This window comes from Salvelinus namaycush, unplaced genomic scaffold (genome assembly GCF_016432855.1).
Source record: "Salvelinus namaycush isolate Seneca unplaced genomic scaffold, SaNama_1.0 Scaffold2706, whole genome shotgun sequence".
Classification (NCBI taxonomy): Eukaryota; Metazoa; Chordata; class Actinopteri; order Salmoniformes; family Salmonidae; genus Salvelinus; species Salvelinus namaycush.
The window spans coordinates 12,221-34,051 of NW_024059571.1; the positions used below are offsets into that span (position 1 = coordinate 12,221).

Sequence of the window (21,831 nt, forward strand, 5' to 3'; positions counted from 1 at the left end):
TTTACTTAACTAGTCAAGTCAGTTAGGAACACATTCTTATTTTCAATGACGGCCTAGGAACGGTGGGTTAGCTGCCTTGTTCAGGGGCAGAACGACAGATTTTTACCTTGTCTGCTCAGGGATTCAATCTTGCAACCTTACAGTTAACTAGTCCAACGCTCTAACCACCTGCCCCACGAGGAGCCTGCCTGTTACGCGGTAAGAAGCCAAGAAGCCAAGGTAAGTTGCTAGCTAGCATTAAACTTATCTTATAAAAAAACAATCAATCAATCAATCATAATCACTAGTGATAACGACACATGGTTGATGATATTACTAGTTTATCTAGCGTGTCCTGCGTTGCATATAATCGATGCGGTGCGTATCGTAGCTCCAACGTGTACCTAACCATAAACATCAATGCCTTTCTTAAAATCAATACACAGAAGTATATATTTTTAAACCTGCATATTTAGCTAAAAGAAATCCAGGTTAGCAGGCAATATTAACCAGGTGAAATTGTGTCACTTCTCTTGTGTTCATTGCACGCAGAGTCAGGGTATATGCAACAGTTTGGGCTGCCTGGCTCTTTGCGAACTAATTTGCCAGAATTTTACGTAATTATGACATAACATTGAAGGTTGTGCAATGTAACAGGAATATTTAGACTCATGGATGCCACCCGTTAGATAAAATACGGAATGGTTCCGTATTTCACTGAAAGAATAAACGTCTTGTTTTCGAGATGATAGTTTCTGGATTCGACCATATTAATGACCTAAGGCTCGTATTTCTGTGTGTTATCTGGATTCGACCATATTAATGACCTAAGGCTCGTATTTCTGTGTGTTATCTGGATTCGACCATATTAATGACCTAAGGCTCGTACTTCTGTGTGTTATCTGGATTCGACCATATTAATGACCTAAGGCTCGTATTTCTGTGTGTTATCTGGATTCGACCATATTAATGACCTAAGGCTCGTATTTCTGTGTGTTATCTGGATTCTACCATATTAATGACCTAAGGCTCGTATTTCTGTGTGTTATCTGGATTCGACCATATTAATGACCTAAGGCTCGTATTTCTGTGTGTTATCTGGATTCGACCATATTAATGACCTAAGGCTCGTATTTCTGTGTGTTATTATGTTATAATTAAGTCTATGATTTGATAGCGCAGTCTGACTGAGCGATGGTAGGCAAACGCAGGCTCGTAAGCATTCATTCAAACAGCACTTTCGTGTGTTTGCCAGCAGCTGTTTATGACTTCAAGCCTATCAACTCCCGAGATGAGGCTGGTGTAACCGATGTGAAATGGCTAGCTAGTTAGCGGGGTGCGCGCTAATAGCGTTTCAAACGTCACTCGCTCTGAGACTTAGAGTAGTTGTTCCCCTTGCTCTGCATGGGTAACGCTGCTTCGAGGGTGGCTGTTGTCGATGTGTTCCTGGTTCGAGCCCAGGTAGGAGCGAGGAGAGGGACGGAAGCTATACTGTTACACTGGCAATACTAACGTGCCTATATGAACATTCAATAGTCAAAGGTTAATGAAATACAAATGGTATAGAGAGAAATAGTCCTATAGGCATCCTCATCATCTCATTGATTTGTAGGTGGGTTGAAATGATGTGGATTCAACCAGTCTTTGGTACACAGCATTTCCTAGTTAACCCTTGGTGTGCTGTTGACCTCATGTTCCTCTTGGTGCACTGCATCGGGAGGCATAACACTCACTCTCTCTCTCTCACACAATCTCTCTCTCTCTCTCTCTCTGACACACTGACTGACTCGCACTCTCTCTCACACATTCACTCTCTGACTTGCACTCTCACACTCTCTCTTTGACTCGCACTCTAACACACTGACTCTCTCTCTCTCTCACGCACGCACGCACGCACACACACTAGACACACACACACACACACACACACACACACACTCTCCCTGACACATCATTAAACATGTATACTTTGTACATATATATTTATATAGACCTATAAATTTACATGTACATACATTTATAAAAGATAACAACTTAGGCACATACACTCGCTCTCTTCCGTCATCAATAGAGACAATATATATACTACAGAGACACTATATACACTACAGACACTATATACACTATAGAGACACTATATACACTATAGAGAAACTATATATACTACAGAGACACTACAGAGACAATATATACACCATAGAGACACTATATACACTACAGAGACACTAAATACACTATATACACTATAGAGACACTATATACACTATATACACTATAGAGACACTATATACACTATAGAGACACTATATACACTACGGAGACACTATATACACTATAGAGACACTATATACACTATAGAGACACTATATACACTATAGAGACACTATATACACTACGGAGACACTATATACACTATAGAGACACTATATACACTATAGAGACACTATATACACTACAGAGACAATATATACACCATAGAGACACTATATACACTACAGGGACACTATATACACTACAGGGACACTATATACACTACAGGGACACTATATACACTACAGAGACACTATATACACTACAGAGACACTATATACACTATAGAGACACTATATACACTATAGAGACACTATACACACTACAGAGACCCTATATACACACTACAGAGCCACTATACACACTACAGAGACACTATAGAGACACTATATACACTACAGAGACACTATATACACTACATAGACACTATATACACTACAGGGACACTATATACACTACAGGGACACTATAGAGACAATATATACACTATAGAGACACTATATACACTATAGAGACACTATATACACTATAGAGACACTATATACACTATAGAGACACTATATACACTATAGAGACACTATATACACTATATACACCGAAGAGACACTATATACACTATAGAGAAACTATATACACACACTACATAGACACTATATACACTACAGAGACACTATATACACTATAGAGACACTATATACACCGAAGAGACTAGACACACCAGAGACTAGACACACTAGAGAGACTAGACACACCAGAGACTAGACACACTATAGAGACTAGACACACCAGAGACTAGACACACTATAGAGACTAGACACACCAGAGACTAGACACACTATAGAGACTAGACACACTAGAGACTAGACACACTATAGAGACTAGACACACTATAGAGACTAGACACACCAGAGACTAGTCACACTATAGAGACTAGACACACCAGAGACTAGACACACTATAGAGACTAGACACACTAGAGACTAGACACACTATAGAGACTAGACACACTAGAGAGACTAGACACACTAGAGAGACTAGACACACTAGAGAGACTAGACACACTAGAGAGACTAGACACACTAGAGAGACTAGACACACTATAGAGACTAGACACACCAGAGACTAGACACACTATAGAGACTAGACACTAGACACACTATAGAGACTAGACACACTATAGAGACTAGACACACCAGAGACTAGACACACTATAGAGACTAGACACACCAGAGACTAGACACACTAGAGAGACTAGACACACCAGAGACTAGACACACCAGAGACTAGACACACTATAGAGACTAGACACACTAGAGACTAGACACACTATAGAGACTAGACACACTAGAGAGACTAGACACACCAGAGACTAGACACACTATAGAGACTAGACACACCAGAGACTAGACACACTAGAGAGACTAGACACACCAGAGACTAGACACACTATAGAGACTAGACACACTATAGAGACTAGACACACCAGAGACTAGACACACTATAGAGACTAGACACACTATAGAGACACTCTTCCTATTTTTTATTAATTTTTTTAAGTCACGATCGTCCCCAGCAACAGGTCAACTGAGCCAGAGAAGGGGTCGTTACCATACCAACAGCTCCAGTCAGTCCCCACTTAGCACAGCCGTCAGCTCAACGTGTAGTTTTGATTCCCATTTGGTTGAGTTGTCATCGTCGTGGCATCCTCATCATCTCATTGATTTGTAGGTGGGTTGAAATGATGTGGATTCAACCAGTCTTTGGTACACAGCATTTCCTAGTTAACCCTTGGTGTGCTGTTGACCTCATGTTCCTCTTGGTGCACTGCATCGGGAGGCATAACACTCACTCTCTCTCTCTCACACAATCTCTCTCTCTCTCTCTCTCTGACACACTGACTGACTCGCACTCTCTCTCACACATTCACTCTCTGACTTGCACTCTCACACTCTCTCTTTGACTCGCACTCTAACACACTGACTCTCTCTCTCTCTCACGCACGCACGCACGCACACACACTAGACACACACACACACACACACACACACACACACACACACACTCTCCCTGACACATCATTAAACATGTATACTTTGTACATATATATTTATATAGACCTATAAATTTACATGTACATACATTTATAAAAGATAACAACTTAGGCACATACACTCGCTCTCTTCCGTCATCATCATCATCATCATCACACACAATGTGACTCTGCGAGTCTATCTTCCTTATATGTACACACGCGCACTCACAGACATCATACATGTACAGATTCTCAGACATACTTCATCATATTGAAAAATAGTTGGCTCCTATTTAAACAACACCAGGTTGCAATGTTGGACACTTTCAATCTCCAATGTTGTTGTTTTTTAAACTCTCTTTAAAGCTGTGAAATTAAAACATGTTTAAAAAAGGAGAGAAACTGTGTGTGGTGGCGGGGTGGGGGGGGCATGGTTTGAGTCCCATATAGGGCACTACTTTAGAGTCCTATGGGCCCTGGTCAAAAGTAGTGCACTATATAGGGATTAGGCTGTGATCTGTGACAGCATCCATGGCGTTCATTCGCTGCAACATCTCATCTTCCTCATCGCAGGTCAGTGGTTCGTTTGCATAATGTATACAGGTATTAGGATTTGTATCCCTATTGTTTGTTTGTTTGTTTTTACTAAACAGCATTTCCTTCTATTGTTTTTATTATAAAGCAGAAACCCTGTAGAGAGAAAGTGGAGTCTCTAAAACACTGCAGAGTCGTCTCGTCAGTCTGCTCTGTCAGAGAGTCGTCTCGTCAGTCTGCTCTGTCACCGCAGTCAGAGTCGTCAGTCTGCTCTGTCAGAGAGTCGTCTCGTCAGTCTGCTCTGTCACCGCAGTCAGAGTCGTCTCGTCAGTCTGCTCTGTCACCGCTGTCAGAGAGTCATCTCGTCAGTCTGCTCTGTCACCGCTGTCAGAGAGTCGTCAGTCTGCTCTGTCACCGCAGTCAGAGAGTCGTCTCGTCAGTCTGCTCTGTCAAAGAGTTGTCTCGTCAGTCTGCTCTGTCACCGCAGTCAGAGAGTTGTCTCGTCAGTCTGCTCTGTCACCGCAGTCAGAGAGTCGTCTCGTCAGTCTGCTCTGTCACCGCAGTCAGAGAGTCGTCTCGTCAGTCTGCTCTGTCACCGCAGTCAGAGTCGTCAGTCTGCTCTGTCACCGCAGTCAGAGAGTCGTCAGTCTGCTCTGTCACCGCAGTCAAAGAGTCGTCAGTCTGCTCTGTCACCGCAGTCAAAGAGTCGTCAGTCTGCTCTGTCACCGCAGTCAGAGAGTCGTCAGTCTGCTCTGTCACCGCAGTCAGAGAGTCATCAGTCTGCTCTGTCACCGCAGTCAGAGAGTCCTCAGTCTGCTCTGTCACCGCAGTCAGAGAGTCGTCTCGTCAGTCTGCTCTGTCACCGCAGTCAGAGTCGTCAGTCTGCTCTGTCAGAGAGTCGTCTCGTCAGTCTGCTCTGTCACCGCAGTCAGAGTCGTCTCGTCAGTCTGCTCTGTCACCGCTGTCAGAGAGTCATCTCGTCAGTCTGCTCTGTCACCGCAGTCAGAGAGTCGTCAGTCTGCTCTGTCACCGCAGTCAGAGAGTTGTCTCGTCAGTCTGTTCTGTCACCGCAGTCAGAGAGTCGTCTCGTCAGTCTGCTCTGTCACCGCAGTCAGAGAGTCGTCTCGTCAGTCTGCTCTGTCACCGCAGTCAGAGTCGTCAGTCTGCTCTGTCACCGCAGTCAAAGAGTCGTCAGTCTGCTCTGTCACCGCAGTCAAAGAGTCGTCAGTCTGCTCTGTCACCGCAGTCAGAGAGTCGTCAGTCTGCTCTGTCACCGCAGTCAGAGAGTCATCAGTCTGCTCTGTCACCGCAGTCAGAGAGTCCTCAGTCTGCTCTGTCACCGCAGTCAGAGAGTCGTCTCGTCAGTCTGCTCTGTCACCGCAGTCAGAGAGTCGTCTCGTCAGTCTGCTCTGTCACCGCAGTCAGAGAGTCGTCAGTCTGCTCTGTCACCGCAGTCAGAGAGTCGTCAGTCTGCTCTGTCACCGCAGTCAGAGAGTCGTCAGTCTGCTCTGTCACCGCAGTCAGAGAGTTGTCTCGTCAGTCTGCTCTGTCACCGCAGTCAGAGAGTCCTCAGTCTGCTCTGTCACCGCAGTCAGAGAGTCGTCTCGTCAGTCTGCTCTGTCACCGCAGTCAGAGAGTCGTCTCGTCAGTCTGCTCTGTCACCGCAGTCAGAGAGTCGTCAGTCTGCTCTGTCACCGCAGTCAGAGAGTCGTCAGTCTGCTCTGTCACCGCAGTCAGAGAGTCGTCAGTCTGCTCTGTCACCGCAGTCAGAGAGTTGTCTCGTCAGTCTGCTCTGTCACCGCAGTCAGAGAGTCGTCTCGTCAGTCTGCTCTGTCACCGCAGTCAGAGAGTCGTCTCGTCAGTCTGCTCTGTCACCGCAGTCAGAGAGTCGTCTCGTCAGTCTGCTCTGTCACCGCAGTCAGAGAGTCGTCAGTCTGCTCTGTCACCGCAGTCAGAGAGTTGTCTCGTCAGTCTGCTCTGTCAGAGAGTCGTCTCGTCAGTCTGCTCTGTCACCGCAGTCAGAGAGTCGTCAGTCTGCTCTGTCACCGCAGTCAGAGAGTTGTCTCGTCAGTCTGCTCTGTCAGAGAGTCGTCTCGTCAGTCTGCTCTGTCACCGCAGTCAGAGAGTCGTCAGTCTGCTCTGTCACCGCAGTCAGAGAGTCGTCTCGTCAGTCTGCTCTGTCACCGCAGTCAGAGAGTCGTCAGTCTGCTCTGTCACCGCAGTCAGAGAGTCGTCAGTCTGCTCTGTCACCGCAGTCAGAGAGTCGTCAGTCTGCTCTGTCACCGCAGTCAGAGAGTCGTCAGTCTGCTCTGTCACCGCAGTCAGAGAGTCGTCTCGTCAGTCTGCTCTGTCACCGCAGTCAGAGAGTCGTCAGTCTGCTCTGTCACCGCAGTCAGAGAGTCGTCAGTCTGCTCTGTCACCGCAGTCAGAGAGTTGTCTCGTCAGTCTGCTCTGTCACCGCAGTCAGAGAGTCGTCTCGTCAGTCTGCTCTGTCACCGCAGTCAGAGAGTTGTCTCGTCAGTCTGCTCTGTCACCGCTGTCAGAGAGTTGTCTCGTCAGTCTGCTCTGTCACCGCTGTCAGAGAGTTGTCTCGTCAGTCTGCTCTGTCACCGCTGTCAGAGAGTTGTCTCGTCAGTCTGCTCTGTCACCGCTGCATGTGTTGTAGAGAGGGTTGTTGACATCAAGCTGTACAGCGCAGGTCAAGGGGTCAGATAACATACGCCCCAGCTCAATGTACAGGTACAGCCATAATCAAGGCACAAAGATCTACATGTAGATTTCTTTTTCTTTCAATAAAGTAGTTGTACAAAAGAATATTACATTTTACAATCTGTACAGGATACATCAAGAAGCCTTGTTCAGTTCAGTACAAGTATTTTAAGAAACAAACAATAATGACTACATTTTCTCTCTTGACCCTCCCCCCTCTGTCATAGAAGTGTCCCCCCCTCCTCTGTCATAGAAGTGTCCCCCCCTCCTCTGTCATAGATGTGTCCCCCCTCCTCTGTCGTAGATGTGTCCCCCCCCCCTCTGTCATAGAAGATGTGTCCCCCCCTCTGTCATAGAAGATGTGTCCCCCCCCTATGTCATAGATGTGTCCCCCCCCCTCTGTCATAGAAGATGTGTCCCCCCCTCTGTCATAGAAGATGTGCCCCCCCCCCTCTGTCATAGAAGATGTGTCCCCCCTCTGTCGTAGATGTGTCCCCCCTTCTCTGTCATAGAAGATGTGTCCCTCCCCCCTCTGTCATAGAAGATGTGTCCCCCCTCCTCTGTCATAGAAGATGTGTCCCCCCTCTGTCGTAGATGTGTCCCCCCTCCTCTGTCGTAGATGTGTCCCCCCCTCCTCTGTCGTAGATGTGTCCCCCTCCTCTGTCATAGAAGATGTGTCCCCCCCTCCTCTGTCGTAGATGTGTCCCCCCTCCTCTGTCATAGAAGATGTGTCCCTCCCCCCTCTGTCATAGAAGATGTGTCCCTCCCCCCTCTGTCATAGAAGATGTGCCCCCCCCCTCTGTCATAGAAGATGTGTCCCCCCTCTGTCGTAGATGTGTCCCCCCTCCTCTGTCATAGAAGATGTGTCCCTCCCCCCTCTGTCATAGAAGATGTGTCCCTCCCCCCTCTGTCATAGAAGATGTGTCCCTCCCCCCTCTGTCATAGAAGATGTGTCCCCCCTCCTCTGTCATAGAAGATGTGTCCCCCTCCTCTGTCGTAGATGTGTCCCCCCCTTCTCTGTCGTAGATGTGTCCCCCCCTCCTCTGTCGTAGAAGATGTGCCCCCCCTCCTCTGTCATAGAATATGTGTGTCCCCCTCCTCTGTCGTAGATGTGTCCCCCCTCCTCTGTCATAGAAGATGTGTCCCCCCCTCCTCTGTCATAGAAGATGTGTGTCCCCCTCCTCTGTCGTAGATGTGTCCCCCCTCCTCTGTCATAGAAGATGTGTCCCCCCCTCCTCTGTCATAGAAGATGTGTGTCCCCCTCCTCTGTCGTAGATGTGTCCCCCCTCCTCTGTCATAGAAGATGTGTCCCACCTCCTCTGTCATAGAAGATGTGTCCCCCTCCTCTGTCATAGATGTGTCCCCCCTCCTCTGTCATAGATGTGTCCCCCCTCCTCTGTCATAGATGTGTCCCCCTCCTCTGTCGTAGATGTGTCCCCCCTCCTCTGTCGTAGATGTGTCCCCCCTCCTCTGTCGTAGATGTGTCCCCCCTCCTCTGTCATAGATGTGTCCCCCCTCCTCTGCCATAGATGATGTGTGTCCCCCTCCTCTGTCGTAGATGTGTCCCCCCTCCTCTGTCATAGATGATGTGTGTCCCCCTCCTCTGTCGTAGATGTGTCCCCCATCCTCTGTCGTAGATGTCCCTGCCACACACGCGAGGCAGAACGCAGCGACAAGAGGTTAAGGAGCAGAGTTCAGTCCCCTTTCCTTTCTTCATTACGTCGTTCGTTCCTTTCTTCATTAAGTCGTTCGGTCCTTTCCTTTTTGTCCCCCCCCCCCCCCCCCCTTCTCTCTTCCACCATTCTGTATCAGTCCTTCAAGGCCTCACATAACAGGAGGCCAAAGTCTCTCCATCCCTCCATCCCCTTAGTCCACCTGCAACTCGCAACACTATACAGTGTAAAACAGAGTTATAAATATTTTAATGCTACATTGTGTTTATACTTCCTTCAAAAATAAGGTATTAAGCAACCTGATACAAAGTGCATTCTCTCTTTTGTCTTCGTCGTCTGTCTCGTCCTCCTCCCTCTCTCCATCATCAAGTTGTCTGTCATGTCACAGAGGAGAAGTAGAAGGATCGCTCTGATGGGGGAGGGGGGAGTCAGGGGGTGATGCCAGCTACAACTTGCAGGTGACTGCCTCTACGCTGAGGTCTTGAGTGGTCTCTTCTCAAACAGACACACCTTCGCTGCCTCTACGCTGAGGTCTTGAGGGGGTCTCTTCTCAAACAGACACACCTTCGCTGCCTCTACGCTGAGGTCTTGAGGGGGTCTCTTCTCAAACAGATACACCTTCGCTGCCTCTACGCTGAGGTCTTGAGTGGTCTCGTCTCAAACAGACACACCTTCGCTGCCTCTACGCTGAGGTCTTGAGGGGGTCTCTTCTCAAACAGACACACCTTCGCTGCCTCTACGCTGAGGTCTTGAGGGGGTCTCTTCTCAAACAGACACACCTTCGCTGCCTCTACGCTGAGGTCTTGAGTGGTCTCTTCTCAAACAGACACACCTACACTGCCTCTACGCTGAGGTCTTGAGGGGGTCTCTTCTCAAACAGACACACCTACACTGCCTCTACGCTGAGGTCTTGAGTGGTCTCTTCTCAAACAGACACACCTTCGCTGCCTCTACGCTGAGGTCTTGAGGGGTCTCTTCTCAAACAGACACACCTTCGCTGCCTCTACGCTGAGGTCTTGAGGGGTCTCTTCTCAAACAGACACACCTTCGCTGCCTCTACGCTGAGGTCTTGAGGGGGTCTCTTCTCAAACAGACACACCTTCGCTGCCTCTACGCTGAGGTCTTGAGGGGGTCTCTTCTCAAACAGACACACCTTCGCTGCCTCTACGCTGAGGTCTTGAGGGGTCTCTTCTCAAACAGACACACCTTCGCTGCCTCTACGCTGAGGTCTTGAGTGGTCTCTTCTCAAACAGACACACCTTCGCTGCCTCTACGCTGAGGTCTTGAGGGGGTCTCTTCTCAAACAGACACACCTACACTGCCTCTAAACTGAGGTCTTGAGGGGGTCTCTTCTCAAACAGACACACCTACGCTGCCTCTAAACTGAGGTCTTGAGGGGGTCTCTTCTCAAACAGACACACCTACACTGCCTCTAAACTGAGGTCTTGAGGGGGTCTCTTCTCAAACAGACACACCTACGCTGCCTCTAAACTGAGGTCTTGAGGGGGTCTCTTCTCAAACAGACACACCTACGCTGCCTCTAAACTGAGATCTTGAGGGGGTCTCTTCTCAAACAGACACACCTACACTGCCTCTAAACTGAGGTCTTGAGGGGTCTCTTCTCAAACAGACACACCTACGCTGCCTCTAAACTGAGGTCTTGAGGGGGTCTCTTCTCAAACAGACACACCTACGCTGCCTCTAAACTGAGGTCTTGAGGGGGTCTCTTCTCAAACAGACACACTGCCTCTAAACTGAGGTCTTGAGGGGGTCTCTTCTCAAACAGACACACCTACGCTGCCTCCAAACTGAGATCTTGAGGGGGTCTCTTCTCAAACAGACACACTGCCTCTAAACTGAGATCTTGAGGGGGTCTCTTCTCAAACAGACACACTGCCTCTAAACTGAGGTCTTGACGGGTCTCTTCTCAAACAGACACACCTACGCTGCCTCTAAACTGAGGTCTTGAGGGGGTCTCTTCTCAAACAGACACACCTACGCTGCCTCTAAACTGAGGTCTTGAGGGGGTCTCTTCTCAAACAGACACACCTACGCTGCCTCTAAACTGAGGTCTTGAGGGGGTCTCTTCTCAAACAGACACACCTACACTGCCTCTAAACTGAGATCTTGAGGGGGTCTCTTCTCAAACAGACACACCTACGCTGCCTCTAAACTGAGGTCTTGAGGGGGTCTCTTCTCAAACAGACACACCTACGCTGCCTCTAAACTGAGGTCTTGAGGGGGTCTCTTCTCAAACAGACACACCTACGCTGCCTCTAAACTGAGGTCTTGAGGGGGTCTCTTCTCAAACAGACACACCTACGCTGCCTCTAAACTGAGGTCTTGAGGGGGTCTCTTCTCAAACAGACACACCTACGCTGCCTCTAAACTGAGATCTTGAGGGGGTCTCTTCTCAAACAGACACACCTACGCTGCCTCTAAACTGAGGTCTTGAGGGGTCTCTTCTCAAACAGACACACTGCCTCTAAACTGAGGTCTTGAGGGGGTCTCTTCTCAAACAGACACACCTACGCTGCCTCTAAACTGAGGTCTTGAGGGGGTCTCTTCTCAAACAGACACACCTACGCTGCCTCTAAACTGAGGTCTTGAGGGGTCTCTTCTCAAACAGACACACCTACGCTGCCTCTAAACTGAGGTCTTGAGGGGTCTCTTCTCAAACAGACACACCTACGCTGCCTCTAAACTGAGGTCTTGAGGGGGTCTCTTCTCAAACAGACACACCTACGCTGCCTTTAAACTGAGGTCTTGAGGGGGTCTCTTCTCAAACAGACACACCTACGCTGCCTCTAAACTGAGGTCTTGAGGGGGTCTCTTCTCAAACAGACACACCTACGCTGCCTCTAAACTGAGGTCTTGAGGGGTCTCTTCTCAAACAGACACACTGCCTCTAAACTGAGGTCTTGAGGGGGTCTCTTCTCAAACAGACACACCTACGCTGCCTCTAAACTGAGGTCTTGAGGGGGTCTCTTCTCAAACAGACACACCTACGCTGCCTCTAAACTGAGATCTTGAGGGGGTTTCTTCTCAAACAGACACACCTACACTGCCTCTAAACTGAGGTCTTGAGGGGTCTCTTCTCAAACAGACACACCTACGCTGCCTTTAAACTGAGGTCTTGAGGGGGTCTCTTCTCAAACAGACACACCTACGCTGCCTCTAAACTGAGGTCTTGGGGGGTCTCTTCTCAAACAGACACACCTACGCTGCCTCTAAACTGAGATCTTGAGGGGGTCTCTTCTCAAACAGACACACTGCCTCTAAACTGAGGTCTTGAGGGGGTCTCTTCTCAAACAGACACACCTACGCTGCCTCTAAACTGAGGTCTTGAGGGGGTCTCTTCTCAAACAGACACACTGCCTCTAAACTGAGGTCTTGAGGGGGTCTCTTCTCAAACAGACACACCTACGCTGCCTCTAAACTGAGGTCTTGAGGGGGTCTCTTCTCACATTGCGTCCAAACATCACCACCTGCCCAGCTACCCAGTCCAGTCCAGTCCGGTCTAGTCCAGTCCAGTCCAAGTCCGGTCTAGTCCAGTCCAGTCCAGTCCGGTCTAGTCCAGTCCAGTCCAAGTCCAATGACAGAACAGAATGTGAGAAGGAGGAGGAGTCAGCCTCAGGCTTAGTGGAATGTTACAAATCAAATCAAGGCATTCAAGAGAGAAAAAGAAAAACACCCCAAAAGTTATTTGTTTTCCTTCCTTCCTTCCTTCCTTCCTTCCTTCCTTCCTTCCTTCCTTCCTTCCTTCCTTCCTTCCTTCCTTCCTATCAGTGAAAAGGAGGGATGAAACAGTCTCCAACAAAAGGACACGTTTTTCAAAAAAGAGGAAAAATAGGATGCCAGACTTCAGTAGTACTTCATAGAGGGGCGGGACAGGGGCGGGACAAGGGGTGGGCCAAGGGGCGGGCAAGGGAGCGGGACAAGGGGCGGGACAAGGGCGGGTTGGTTTTTTGGGTTGAGGATGCAGAATGGTTGAATAAAATCCCAGAAGGCTTGATGGAGCTGTGTGTGTGTGTGTGTGTGTGTGTCTGTCCATCCCATCACAAGAGTTCGTACTGCTCAGATGATCTTCTGATAATTAGATCGACAGTCGTTGAAGACCTCCTGATGTTCTCAGTGTCCACAGCGCAGGGTTGCAAGTGGGAGGGTAGCAGTAGTGTCGGCCATCTCCACTGGCAGTGCTGATCCTCTGAGGAGGGGAGAGGTTAGATTAGGGTTATCCACCAGAGTATCAAGTATTAAAAACAGCTATTCAAAAGTGGATTTTTAAATCAGTCTGTGTATTGTCTGTGTATTGTTTCATCAATGTTAAGACAACTGGTAGCCATTTTTCTGGTTATTTAAATCCCAGACTGTAGCTTTAAAACAGACATTTCAACAGTAATATTAAATACTTACCAGGAACTCGTCTCGGATGAAAAACTTAGCTCTTGTTACTTTTGGGTCTTCGCCAGGTTCAGGAGTCGCTGTAAAACACAGACAGAGTTGCTGTAAAACACAGACAAAGTTGCTGTAGAACAGAGACAGAGTTACTGTAGAACAGAGACAGAGTTACTGTAGAACAGAGACAGAGTTACTGTAGACACGAGACAGAGTTACTGTTAGAAACAGAGACAGAGTTACTGTAGAACAGAGACAGAGTTACTGTAGAACAGAGACAGAGTTACTGTAGAACAGAGACAGAGTTACTGTAGAACAGAGACAGAGTTACTGTAGAACAGAGACAGAGTTACTGTAGAACAGAGACAGAGTTACTGTAGAACAGAGACAGAGTTACTGTAGAAAAACAGGAGACAGAGTTTACTGTAGAACAGAGAAAGAGTTCACTGTAGAACAGAGACAGAGTTGCTGAGAACAGAGACAGAGTTTACTGTAGAAACAGAGGACAGAGTTTACTGAGAACAGAGACAGAGTTTACTGTAGAACAGAGACAGATGTACTGTAGAACAGAGACAGAGTTACTGTAGACAAGAGGACAGAGTTACTTGAGACAGAGACAGAGTTACTGTAGAACAGAGACAGAGTTGCTGTAGAACAGAGACAGAGTTACTGTAGAACAGAGACAGAGTTGCTGTAAAACACAGACAGAGTTGCTGTAAAACACAGACAAAGTTGCTGTAAAACACAGACAGAGTTACTGTAGAACAGAGACAGAGTTACTGTAGAACAGAGACAGAGTTACTGTAGAACAGAGACAGAGTTACTGTAGAACAGAGACAGAGTTACTGTAGAACAGAGACAGTGCAGTAGGCTGCCTACCTTCATGTGGTATGGTGTAGTACTGCCTACCTTCATGTGGTATGGTGTAGTACTGTAGGCTGCCTACCTTCATGTGGTATGGTGTAGTACTGTAGACTGCCTACCTTCATGTGGTATGGTGTAGTACTGTAGAATGCTACCTTCATGTGTATGGAGTAGACTGTAGTACTGCCTACCTTCATGTGGTATGGTGTATACTGTAGACTGCCTACCTTAATGTGTCTGGTGTTATCTACTGTAGTACTGCTAACTCATGTGGTATGGTGTAGTACTGTAGTATGCCTACCTTCATGTGTATGAGTGTAGTACTGTAGATCGGCTTACCTTAATGTGGTATGGTGTAATACTGTAGAGCCTAACCTCATGTGGTAGGGTGTGTTACGTAGACTGCCTACCTTCATGTGGTATGGTGTAGTACTGTAGTACTGCCTACCTTCATGTGGTATGGTGTAGTACTGTAGTACTGCCTACCTTCATGTGGTATGGTGTAGTACTGCCTACCTTCAGTGGTAGTTGTAGTACTGTAGGCTGCCTACCTTCACGTGGTAATATGGTGTAGTACTGTAGTACTGCCTACCTTCATGTGGTATGGTGTCGTACTGTAGACTGCATACCTTCATGTGGTATGGTGTAGCTTATGTAGACTGACCTACCTTCATGTGGTATGGTGTTAAGTAGCCTGTAGTACTGCTTACCTTCAAGTGGTATGGTGTAGTACTGCCTCCCTTCATGTGGTATGGTGTAGTACTGGTAGACTGCGACCTTCATGTGGTATGTGTAGCTTTACTGTAGACTGCCTACTCTTCATGTGGATGGTGTAGTACTGTAGACTGTCCTACCTTCATGGTGGTTGGTGTAGTACGTAGACTGCCTACCTCATGTGGTATGGTTGTAGTACTGTAGGCTGCCTACCTTATGTGGTATGTGTAGTACGTAGGACTGCCCTACCTCTCATTGTGGTATGTGTAGTACTGTAGACTGCCACCTTCATGTGGTAGGTGTATTACTGCCTACCTTCATGTGGTAATGTGTAAGTTACGTAGACTGCCTACCTTATGTGGTATGTGTAGTACTGTAGACTGCCCTACCTTCTATGTGGTATGGTGTAAGTACCGTGAGGCCTTGCAACCTTCATGTGGTTATGGTGTAGTACTGTAGACTGCATACCTTCATGTGGTGTGGTGTAGTACGTAGGACTGCCTACTTCATGTGGTATGGTTTTACTACTGCCTACCTTCATTGTGTGGGTATGCTAGTACTGCTACCTTCATTGGTATGGTTGTAGTACTGTAGGCTGCTACGCCTTCATGTGGTATGGTGTAGTACTGCCTACCTCATGTGGTATGGTTAGTACTGCATACCTTCAATGTGATGGTGTAGTACTGTAGACCTGCCTACCTTCAGGTGGTATGGTGTAGGACTGTTTAGGCCTGTCCTACCTCATGTGGTATGGTTTAGTACTGTAGGCGCCTACCTTATGTGCGTAGGTGTTGCAGTACTGTAGGCTGCCTACCTTCATGTGGTATGGTGTTGTTTGTTAGTACTGTAGGACTGCCTACCTTTCATGTGGTATGGTGTAGACCTGCACCTTATGTGGTATGGTGTAGTACTGTAGACTGCATACCTCATTTGGTATGTTGTAGTACTGAGCTGCCTACCTTCATGTGGTATGGTTGTAGTTACTGTAGGCTGCCTACCCATGTGTAGGGTTCGTACTGTAGGCTGCCTACCTTCATGTGTGTATGGGGTAGTACTGTAGGCTGCCCTACCTTCATGTGGTATGGTGTATAGTACTGTAGTACTGCTACACCTTCATGTGGTATGGTGTAGTACTGTAGGACTGCCTCCTTATGTGTTATGGTGATAGAGTACTGTGAGACTGCCTACCTTCATGTGGTTATGGTGTAAGTATGGCCCTACCTCATGTGTAGGTGTATTAACTGTAGGTGCCTACCTTTCATTGTGTATGGTGTAGTATGTAGACTGACTTACTTCATGTGGTATGGTGTAGTACTGCTACCTTCATGGGATGGTGTAGTACTGTTAGACTTGCCTCCTTCTGTGGTATGGTGTAAGTACTGCCTCACCGTCATGTGGTATGGTGTTTGTAGTTACTGTAGGCTGCCTACCTTCATTGGTATGGTGTAGTACTGATAGACTGACTACCCTTCATTGTGGTATGGTTGTAGTACTGTAGATACTACCTTCATGTGGTATGGTGTAGACTTGTAGTATTGCCTACCTTCATGTGGTATGGTGTAGTTACTGTCAGTAATGCCTTACCTTCATGTGGTATGGTGTAGTACTGCCTACATTCATGTGGTATGTGTAGTACTGCCTACCTTCATTTGCGTATGGTGTCGTATGTAGGCTGCCTACCTTAGTGGTTATGGTTGTAGTATGGGGACTGCCTACCTGCATGTGTATGGTGTAGTACTGAGGCTGCCCTTACCTTCATGTCGGTTGGTGTTAGTACTGTAGTATGATACATTCATGTGGTAGGTTGTAGTACTGCCTACCTTCATGTTGGTATATGGTGTAGTTATGTAGACTGCCCTACCTTCATGTGGTATGGTGTAGTACTGTAGGCTGCCTCCTCATGTGGTATGGTGTAGTACTGTAGGCTGCCTACCTTCATGTGGTATGGTGTAGTACTGGCCTACCTTCATGTAGGTATGGTGTAGTACTGTAGGACTGCTACCTTCATTTGGTATGGTGTAGTACTGTAGGCTAGCCTACCTTCATGGGTATGGTTGTAGACTGTAGACTGCCTACCTTCATGTGGTTTATGGTGTCGTATGCCTACCTTCATGGTTGGTATGGTGTAGTACTGCCTACCTTCATTTGGTTTTATGGTGTAGTACTGAGTACTGCTACCTCATTGGTATGCGGTCAGACGCCTACACTTCATGGTGGTATGGTGTAGTACTGTAGAACTGCCTACCTTCATTGTCCCCCGGTCTGGTGAGTACTTAGTACTGCCTACCTTCATGTGGTATAGGTGTAGTACTGTAGCTGCATACCTTCATGTGGTATGTGTAGTACTGTAGTTACTGCTTACCTTCAATGTGGTATGGTGTAGTACTGTAGTACTGCCTACCTTCATGTGGTATGGTGTAGTACTGTAGACTACACCTTCCATTGTGGTATGGTGTAGTACTGAGACTGCCTACCTTCATTGTGGTATGGGTACCAGTACTGCCTACCTTCAGTGGTATGGTGTAGTACTAGCAATACCTTCATGTTCGGTATGGTGTAGTACTGTAGTAACTGCCTACTTCAGTGGTTATGGTGTAGTACTGCCTACCTTCATGTGGTATGGTGTAGTACTGCCTACTCATGTGGTATGGTGTAGTACTGTAGCATGCCTACCTTCATGTGGTATGGTGTAGTACTGTAGGATGCCTACCTTCATGGGTATTAAATGGTGTAGTACTGCCTACCTTCTGTGGTATGTTGTAGTACTGCTAACCTTCATGGGTTATGGTGTAGTATGTAGGTGCCTACCTTCATGTGGTATGGTGTAGTTACGGCCTATCTTCACTGTGGTATGGCGTAGTACTGTAGGACTGCCTACCTTCATGTGGTATAGGTGTGAGTACTGTAGGCTGGGCCTCCCTCTCATTGGTGGTGTAGTATGTAGACTGCCTACCGCATGTGGTCATGGTGTATTACTGTAGATGCCCTACTTCATGTGGTATGGTTGTGTAGTACTGTAGGCTGCTACATTCCTGTGTATGGTGTAGTACTTTAGGCTGCTACCTGTCATGTGGTAGGTGTTGTAGTTACTGTAGGGCTGCCTACCTTCAGTGGTCTGGTGTAGTACTGTAGGTGCTACCTTCAGGTGGTATGGTGTAGTACGATAGGCTGACCTACCTTCCTGTGGTATGGTGTAGTACTAGCTAGGCTGCCTCCTTCATTTGGATGGTGTGGTACTTGTAGTACTGCCTAACTTTCATGTGGTATGGTGTAGTCTGTAGACTGCCTACCTCATGTGGTATGGTGTTAGTACTGTTAGTACTGCCTAACTTCATTGTGGTATGGTGTAGTACTAGTACGACTGCCTACCTTCCTGTGGCCTTGGTGAGTACTGTAGACTGCCTACCTTCCATGTGGTATGGTTGTTTAGTACTGTAGGACTGCCTACCTTCATGTGGTTATGCGTTGGAGTACTGTAGATATGCCCTACCGTCATGTGGTATGGTGTTCGTTACTGCCTACCTCATTGTGTATGGGTAGTACTGTAGAATCCTACCTTCACTGTGGGTATGGTGTACTACTGTAGACTGCCTACCTTCATTGGGGTATGGTGATTGTAGTACTGGTAGTACGGCCTACCTGCATGTGGTATGGGTGTATACTGTAGTACTGCCGACTTCTGTGGTCAATGGTGTAGTACTGTAGACTGCCCCTACCTTCATGTGGTATGGTGTATTACTTAGTAAGTACTGCCTCATTCAATGTGGCTGTGGTCGTATCTTGTAGTACGGACATAGGAACAGCGACACAAGGCTGTCACAGAGCACGACGACTGGAGGAAGGCTGTGAGCATTGCACACTGTAGGACTGCCTCCTACCTTCGGTGGGGTACAGATGGGAGTATCAGTTGACTGAAGACCTGTATTTACGACTACACTCGCACACATGTGTGGAGCATGAGCAGACGCCGACTCTGACTGCTGTTGACAGACAGACTGACGAAGACGGACTCTCTGACTGCGGTGACAGAGGCAGACTGAAGAGAGACTCTCTGGACTGCGGTGACAGAACAGACGACGAGGGACAACTCTCTGACTGCGTTGACAGAGCAGTATAGAGTACGACTCAAGCATCTAGGACGACACAGCGAAGTACTTCCTACCTTCATGTGGTATGGTGTAGTTTACTGTAGTACTGCCTTTTTAAAAGAAACCTTTCATGTGTGGTATGTGTAGTACTGCCTACCTTCAGGTGGGGACTTATGTGTAGTACTGCCTACCTTCATTTGGTTGGTGTAGTACTGTAGGCTGCATACCTTAATGTGGTATGGTGTAGTACTGTAGACTGGCTTGACCCTGTCATTCGTGGTATGGGTGTTTGTAGTCTGTAGCCTGCCTACCTTATCGTGTTATGGTGTAGTACTGTAGTACTGCCTACTTCATGTGGTATGGTGTTAGTACTGCCTACCTCATGTGGTGGTTTATGGTTTGGTGAGTAATGTAGCAACTGCCTACCTTCATGTTGGTAGCGGTGTGTACTGGAGGGCTTGGCCTACCGTAATGTGGTATGTGTGTAGTACTGTAGGCTGCCTACTTATTGGTATGGTGTGAGTTATGCCTACCTTCATGGTGGTATGGGTAGTACTGTCGACTGACCTACCTTCATTGGTATGGCTGTAGTACTGTAGGCTGCGACCGTTCGCATGTTGGTATGGTGTAGTACTGTAGGACGCCTATCATGTGGGATCTGTGTGTAGTAACGCCAACCTTCACAGATGGGAGGTTGTTGTAGTACTGCTACCTTCATTTGGTGTATGGTGTAGTACTGTTATACTGCTACTTAATGTGGTATGGTGTTAGTACTGCCTACCTTCATGGGTTTATGGTGTAGTACTGTAGGACTGCCTACCTTCTATGTGGTATGGTGTAGTATGTAGTACTGCCTACCTTCATGTGGTTATGGGTGCGTTACTGTAGCTGCCCTACCTTCATGTGGTATGGTTTAGACTGTAGTACTGCCTACCTTCATGTGGTATGGTGGTATTACTGTAGTACTGCCCTACCTCATGTGGTCTGGTTGTAGTACTGATAGACTACTACCTTCATGTCGTATGGGGGTGCATTACTGTTAGACTGCCTACCTTAATGGGGATGGTGGAGTACTGCCTACTTCATGCGTATGGGTTGTAGTATTGCCTAACCTTTTCTGTGGTATGGTTGTAGTACTGTAGTACTGCTAACTTATGTGGTATGGTGTAGTACTGCCTACTTTCATGTGGTATGGTGTAGTACGCCTACTTCATGTGGTATGGTGTAGTACCACGCAGGCTGCTACCTTCATGTGGTATGGTGTAGTGATGTAGGTGCCTACCTCATTTGGTATGGTTGTAGTACTGTACCTTCATGTGGTATGGTGTTAGTACTGCATAGCTTCATGTGGTATGGTGTAGACTGTATGACCTGCCTAACTTCATGTGGTATGGTGTAGTACTGCCGATCTTCACGTGTAGCTCTATGGGGTTGTACGTAGACTGCCTACCTTCATGTGGTATTGGTGTGTAGTACTGATAGGCTGCCTCCCTTCATTTGGTTATGGTGTAGTACTGTAGTACTGCCTACCTTCATGTGGTATGGTGTAGTACTGTTAAGGGGGGGGGGGGGGGGGGGGTGGGGGGGGGGGGGGGTGGGACTGCTACCTTCATGTGGTATGGTTGTAGTACTGTAGGCTGCCTACCTTCATGTGGTATGGTGTTAGTCTGTAGAGAAGCCACCTTCATGTGGTGTTGCTATGGTGTAGTTACTGTAGGCGCCTTACTCATGTGGGTGATGGTGTAGACTGTAGGCCTGCCTCCCTTATGTGGTATGTGTAGTATGTAGGCGGCCTACCTTCATGTGGTATGGTGTAGTACTGTAGGCTGCCTACCTTCAATTTGGTATGGTGAGTACTGTAGTACTTGCCTAAATTCATTGGTTATATGGTGTAGTACTGTAGACTGCTCCCTTCATGTGGATGGTGTATTACTGTTAGTACTGCCTACTTCATGTGGTATGGTGTAGTACGGTAGACTGCCTACCTTCATGTGGTATGGTAGTGTAGTACTGTAGACTGCCTACCTTCATGTGGTATGTGTAGTAACTGTAGACTGCTACCTCATGGCGGTATGCGTGTTAGTACTGTAGACTGCTACCGTCATGTGGGGGCTATGGTGTAGTACTGCCCTACCTTCATTTGGTATGGTGTATAGACACTGATAGATGCCTACATTCATGTGGTAGGGTGCTGTACTACTGTAGATGCCTACCTTCACGCACGGTATGGTAGTACTGTAGTACTGCCTACCTTCATGTGGTATGGTGTAGTACTGTTTTAGTACTGCCTACTTCATGTGGTTATGGTGTAGTACGTAGACGCTGTGCCTTAACTTCATGTGGTATGGTGTAGTACTGTAGTTACTGCCCTACCTTCAGTTTGGTATGGTGTAGTACTGTAGACTGCTACCTTCATGTGGTATGGTAGTACTGCCTACTTCATGTGGTTATGGTGTAGTACTTTAGACATGCCTACCTTCATGTGGTATGGTTTAGTACTGTCGGCTGCCTACCTTCATGTGGTCTGGTG

General features: G+C 47.4%; 1 long non-coding RNA gene across 2 annotated transcripts; it reads right to left on the minus strand.

Moving 5' to 3' along the window:
• Positions 1-13,382: 13,382 nt before the first annotated feature.
• On the minus strand, positions 13,383-17,630 carry LOC120039433. 2 transcript variants are annotated; one of them, XR_005475416.1, is made up of 3 exons: positions 17,615-17,630; positions 13,654-13,721; positions 13,383-13,444 (listed from the first exon to the last, which is right to left on the minus strand). It is a non-coding gene; the product is annotated as an uncharacterized LOC120039433 (long non-coding RNA). The 2 variants fall into 2 exon arrangements; XR_005475417.1 differs by lacking the exon at positions 17,615-17,630 and adding an exon at positions 15,129-15,149.
• Positions 17,631-21,831: the final 4,201 nt, after the last annotated feature.